Genomic DNA, 6,598 nt, shown 5'->3' with positions numbered 1-6,598 from the left:
AACCATAACTCAGTACTCCATAAACAATAACCCCTCCTTCCCCTGGTAACCACTAAGAAACTTTGGTCTCTATACATTTGCCTGTTCTTGTCTTTTTATATAAGTGGGGTCATACAATATTTATTATTTTTGATTAACTTATTTCACTCAGAATAATGCCTTCAAGCTCCATCCATATTGTAGCATATATCAAAACTTCATTTCTCTTACTGGCTGAGTAGTATTCTATTGTATGTGTGTGCACTACATTTTGCTTATCCATTCATCTGTTGATGGGCATTTAGCTTGTTTCCATCTTTTGGCTATTGTGAATAGCGCTGCAATGAACACTGGTGTACAAGTATCTGTTTGGGTCTCTGCTTTCAGGTCTTTTGGGTATATACCTAGAGGTGGAATTGCTGGGTCATGTGGTAGTCCTAGTTTTAGTTTTTTGAGGAACCGCCACACTTTTCCACAGTGGCTTTACCATCTTGAATTCCCACTAGCAATGGGTAAGGGTTCCAGTTTCCCCACATCCTCACCAACATTTGTTATTTTATGGTTTTTTTTTTTTATCTTAGTTATCCTAGTGGGCATGAAATGGTATCTCATTGTGGTTTTGATTTACATCTCTTTGATGGCTAATGACATTGAACATCTTTTCATGCGTTTGGAGGTCATTTGAATGTCCTCTTTGGTGAAATGTCTACTCAAGTCCTTTCCCCATTTTATGAGTCATTTGTCTTTTTGTTGTTAAGTTATCTAAGTTTTATATATAGTTTAGATATTAGATTCTTATCAGTAATATGATTTCCGAAGATATTCTCAAGTTGGTAGCTTGTCTTTCCACTTTTTTGGGTAAAGTCTTTTGATAAGTTTTTAATTTTCATGAGTTCCCATTTATTTATTTTGTCTTTTGCTGTTTGTGCTTTTGTTATGATATTAGATAATCTCTTATTAAAAGCTAGGCCTAACAGAATTGCTCCTGCATTTCCTTCTAAGAATTTTATGGTTTTAATTTTCATTTAGATCCTTAATCCATTTTGAATTTGTTTTTGTGTATGGTGTGAAGCATGAATCCTGTTTCATTTTTTTGCATGCATCACAGCTTATTATATATAATTTTATTATATAGTTAATGTCTTATATCAAAGTGGGGAAGTTGCATCTTATAAAACATTTGTTTTTAATCTCTGCTTTGAGGATACTTCATGTTCTTGAAAAGTTTTCAAAAGCTGTCCCTCCCTTTCATTCCCCCCTCCAAGATATTATTAATGGTAATTGTCTTACTTTTAGGGACACCAAAATAAATTTTTCCTGTCTACACTGCTCAAATCCTGCATCAAAATAATACTACAGTAGGGTCAATTTTGGGGGTGCCATAAAGAAAATGGTTTAATTTATTGATTGATATTTTTATTTCAGTGATGTTTAAAATGTTCAGTATAGGTTGCCTAGTTTCTTCAAGATCCCAGGAAGGAAAATGAAAGTCTTTACTGACCTAAGTGTGCAAGAGAGATGATAAAATAAAGATTTAAAAAGCTACAAAAAATATGAAGAAAAATAAAGAATATATGAAGGAGCAGAAACAATGAGCTAAAATAAATCAGATCAAAGTGTCAGACTTATGTTAAGAAAATCAACTGTACAAGTACAGAATTGGGGTTTCAATGGACTTTTATGAATTAGAGTTGCCTGGAACCCTGGTGGTGCAGTGGTTAAGAGCTCGGCTGCTAATCGAAAGGTCAGCAGTTCAAATCCACCAGCTGCTCCTTGGAAACCCTATGGGGCATTTCTACTCTGTCTGGTAGGGTCACTATGAGTCAGAATCTATGGGTTTGGTTTTTTTGGTACTGCTGCTCAGGTCGTCAGAGGCAGGAAAAGAAACAGATTTTTACAGAATACTCCTAATGTGCCATGCACTGTGGTAGATGCATTACATCTCTGATCTCATTTCATTAGACTTATATTTTAAGAGTTTCACAAATCCTATCTATACATGAAATTGCTGCTTATAGAAAATTACACTACAAATCATATTAAAGCTACAATATTACTGAAAGAATTAAAGTAAAACTTTTTGATTTTTACCTCAGATTCTTTCCCAGGACACAAAGACAAAGATTGGAAACCATAACATGCTTTAAGTACAAACCAATAGTGTATGCAACAAGTCACTTCAATCAAACATTTAATTCTCTTATAGGGAGTACAAGGCTAAGTTATGCATCTCATTACCAAGTATTTTGGGAAGAGGGAAAAGACATTTACATGAACTTGATTATATGAGTATATGCCTCCTGTATGGATCAGTGGTGTTAATTCAACTCCTGTTGTATAAAATTATCATAATCAGCTAAATTACAAATGATAAAATGTTTGATTAAAGGGGACTATACTGATTAAGGAAACCTGGTGGGGTACGGGTTAAGAGCTATGGCCGCTAACCAAAAGGTCAGCAGTTCGAATCCACCAGGTGATCCTTGGAAACCCTACGGGGCAGTTCTACTCTGTCCTATAGGGTCGCTATGGGTCGGAATTGTCGGCAATGGATTTGGCTTTTTTTTTTTTATACTGATTAAAACATACTTCCAGCCATTGCTCTAGAGATATTGTATAATAGAGGGATAGTGCTTAGATGAGACAAAAGTTATTCTGACTTGGAAGCTTTTCAAGAATTCAAGTTTTCATTGTAGAGAGACTGGAACACTTATACACTGTTGGTGGGAATGTAAAATGGTACAACCACTTTGGAAATCGATTCGGCGCTCCTTTAAAAAGCTAGAAATAGAAGTACCATACGATCCAGCTATCCCACTCCTTGGAATATATCCTAGAGAAACAAGAGCCGTCACACGAATAGATATGTGCACACCCATGTTCATTGCAGCACTGTTCACAATACAAAAAGATGGAAGCAACCTAAGTGCCCATCAACAGATGAATGGATAAACAAACTATGGTATATCCACACAATGGAATATTACGTAATGATAAAGAACAATGATGAAGCTGTGAAACATCATATAACATGGTGGAAGCTGGAACTTACTATGCTGAGTGAATTTAGTCAGTCTCAGAAGGACACATACTGTATAAGACCACTATTATAAGGACTCAAGAAAAGGTTTAAACACAGAAGAAAACATGCTTTGATGATTATGGGGGTGGGGAGGGAGGGTGAGGGTTATTTACTAACTAGATAGTAGATAAGAATCATCTTAGGTGAAGGGAAGGACAGCACACACTACAGGGGAAGCCAGCACAACTGGACTAAACCAAAGCTAAGAAGTTTCCTGAATACAATCAAACACTTTGAGAGACAGAGTAGCAGGGATGAGGGGTCTGGAGACCATGCTTTCAGGGGACATCTATGTCAATTGGCATAACAAAGCTTATTAAGAAAATGTTCTGCATCCTACTTTGGTGAGTGGTGTCTGGGGTCTTAAAAGCTTGCAAGCGGGCATCTAAGATGCATCAATTGGTCCCAACCACTTGAGTACAGGAGAACGAAGAACACCAAAGACACAAGGAAAGTATTAGCCCAAGAGACAGAAAGGGCCGCATAAACCAGAGACTTCATCAGCCTGAGACCAGAAGAATTAGATGGTGCCCAGCTACCACCAATCAATGTCCTGACAGGGAACACAGCAGAGGGTCCCTGATGGAGCAGCAAAACGATGGGATGCAGAACTCAAATTCTAGTAAGAAGACCAGACTTAACGGTCTGACTGAGACTGGAGGCGCCCCCGGAAGCATGGCCCCTGGACTATCATCCCAGAACTGAAATAATTTCCGAGGCCAACTCTTCAGACAGGGATTGGACTGGACTGTGGGACATAAAGTGATACTCGTGAAGAATGTGTCTCTTAGCCAAGTGGATACAAGAGACCAAAGGGGCAGCTTCTGTCCAGAGGTGAGATGGTAAGGCAGAGAGAGTTAGGAGCTGGTTGAATGTTCATGGGGAATCAGGAGTGGAGGGGAGGAGTGTGCTGTGGCAGAATGGAGTGAGCCGTTGGGGTCTCATAACAATGTATGTAAAAAAAAATCTGTATGGGAGACTAACTTGAAATGTAAACTTCATTTAATTAGAACAATAAAAAAAAAAGCAAGTTTTCTCCTTTTGGTCCCGGCGGCGGCGGCAGAGCCAGCGGCGCCCAGCCTCCAGGCCCTCGCGCATCCAGTCTGGCTCTCCACCTGCTCCGCAGTGCACTCCGCCACTGTGACGCAACAGGCCATCTCCTTCACCAAGGACTTCCTGGCGGGTGGCATCGCCGCCGTCATCTCCAAGACGGCCATCTCCATGGCTGTGGACCCGATCGAGCGGATCAAGCCACTGCTGCAGGTGTAGCACACCAGCAAGTAGATCACAGCCGACAAGCAGTACAAGGGCATCGTGGACCGCATCGTGCGCTTCCCCAAGGAGCAAGGCGTGCTGTCCTTCTGGAGGGGCAACGTGGCCAATGTCATCCGCTACTTCCCCACCCAGGCTCTCAACTTCGCCTTCAAGGACAAGTACAAGCAGGCGGACAAGTACACGCAGTTCTGGCCGTACTTCGCTGGCAACCTGGCCTCCGGAGGGGCGGACGGCGCCACCACTCTCTGCTTCTCGCTGGATTTCGCCAGAACCCGCCTGGCGGGTGACGTCAGCAAGTCCAGAACAGAGAGGGAGTTCAAGGGCCTGGGAGACTGTCTGGTGAAGATCACCAAGTCGGATGGCATCCGAGACCTGTACTAGGGCTTTAACGTGTCCGTGCAGGGTATCATCATCTACCAGGTGGCCTACTTCGGCGTCTACGACACGGCCAAAGGCATGCTCCCTGACCCCAAGAACACACACATCTTGGTCAGGTGGATGATCGCCCAGACTGTGACGGCCGTGGCCGGCGTTGTCTCCTACCCCTTCGACACTGTGCATCGACGCATGATGATGCAGTCTGGGCGCAAAGGAGCCGACATCATGCACATCAGGACCATGGACTGCTGGTGGAAGATCTTCAAGGACGAGGGCGTCAAAGCCTTCTTCAAGGGCGCCTGGTCCAACGTGCTGAGGGGCACGGGCGGGGCCTTGGTGCTGGTCCTCTATGACGAGCTCAAAAAGGTCACCTAGCCGCCACCGCCGCCTGGAAAGAAAAGGGGCCAGAGAACCACGTAGAACCCACACCCAACAGATACGGACCACTGACCTTCGGGAGACTCCTCTTGTCCCTGTCCAGTCTAGATCACATCCTTAGAGGGCAAGGGAATGTGCCACAAGGGGCTCATTGTCACCACGTCTGACCATTGGCACTGCAGATTCACGTATTGATTATCTGGGGGTAGGGGGATCATGACCAGTATTGTGGGTCCACAGTGGGGTACCTGAGGACCCCAAATCCAGATTACGCCCATCCCTCCCCTCTTGTCCAGTATTTATTTACAGAATCATGTCTCCCATATGTACGTCAGCACTAGTGTAACCTGACCTTATTGTTAGGGGACCCTAGAGACTGAAGACACCTAATTAATTAGTACTCCATTGGTTATCAGGCGTCTAAGTCACCTCCCCCACCACGTCACTCACTTCCTCTAGTTGTTTTGCAGACCCTCTGGAGAGCCCCTAAGGGGTCCAGATCTAACTGGTTCAGAATGGTCAGACATGGGCAGAACAGACAAAGATAACTGACAGAGAACTGGGCTGCCACGCATGCTCAATAACACAAGAGAACTCATGTCAAGGAACCAAAATCACCGGATGTACGTCATCTGCAGTAGCCGAGACCATTTCAAAAGCCAAGAGTTCTTCGGGGACTTCCCTGCTGAGTCTTAGCCCCACCTCCTAATGAATAACCAATAGAAACTGAATAGTTAGAACTTTCTGATCCTGCCCACGGCCTTCCTCCACCCCTGTATGAATATGTATAATTATAAAATGTGAATGCTTCCTCAAATTGAGGAACTCGATCTGAGGTCGATACCTCTGAGTTCCCACTTGCTAGCCTGTGAAATAAGTTCATTCTCCTCTCAAAAACAGAGTCTGAGAATTTGGCCTCTTACATGCTGGGCACGGACCCATTGGTGAGGTTTCGTTACTAATGCCAATAAATTTCCATTAGTTCTTAAACTAGTCTGAATCAGATTTGTCCTGCCCTGTATGCACAGAAGGGCCAGCTGTGACCGCTAATTGACCTCAGCAGAGGACGCAGCAACAGGAGGAACGAATCAGAAGGAAAATCATCACCTGGACCCTCTTTTGAAGAGAGAGGTCCAACAAGAATCACTTCACCTCCTGTTTCCTGGCTGCCTTCTAAAGTTTTCCCTCCCAAGAACAGCTGCGCAGCCCCCATCTTGCTGCCCAAATCCCATATAAGCCCTGCCTACCCATAGCTCAGGAAGCCCAGATCTGAGGAACTTCCTCTCAGCTCTTCGCTTTGCGCATTGCGATAAAGTTACTTTCTCTTTCTCAAAGGCCAGTGTCCAGATAATTGGCAAGTCTGAGCACGCCGGACAATGACCCACCTTTCCCGGTTCGGTAACACTAGCTCCTCTTTTGCACAGCTGGAATCCTGCGATGATATTTTACGTTGGGCATTCTGCTGCAGAACAATAAAAAAAGGACTCTCAAAAAAAAAGCAAGTTT

The 6,598-nt window shown here is 43.7% G+C and overlaps 1 pseudogene; it reads left to right on the top strand.

The window, feature by feature from the left end:
- The first annotated feature begins 487 nt into the window (after positions 1–487).
- On the top strand, positions 488–5,089 carry LOC101349640 (ADP/ATP translocase 3-like; annotated as a pseudogene).
- Positions 5,090–6,598: the final 1,509 nt, after the last annotated feature.

Source organism: Trichechus manatus, unplaced genomic scaffold (genome assembly GCF_000243295.1).
Source record: "Trichechus manatus latirostris isolate Lorelei unplaced genomic scaffold, TriManLat1.0 scaffold00068, whole genome shotgun sequence".
Taxonomy (NCBI): Eukaryota; Metazoa; Chordata; class Mammalia; order Sirenia; family Trichechidae; genus Trichechus; species Trichechus manatus.
This window is presented reverse-complemented; position numbering and strand designations above follow the sequence as displayed.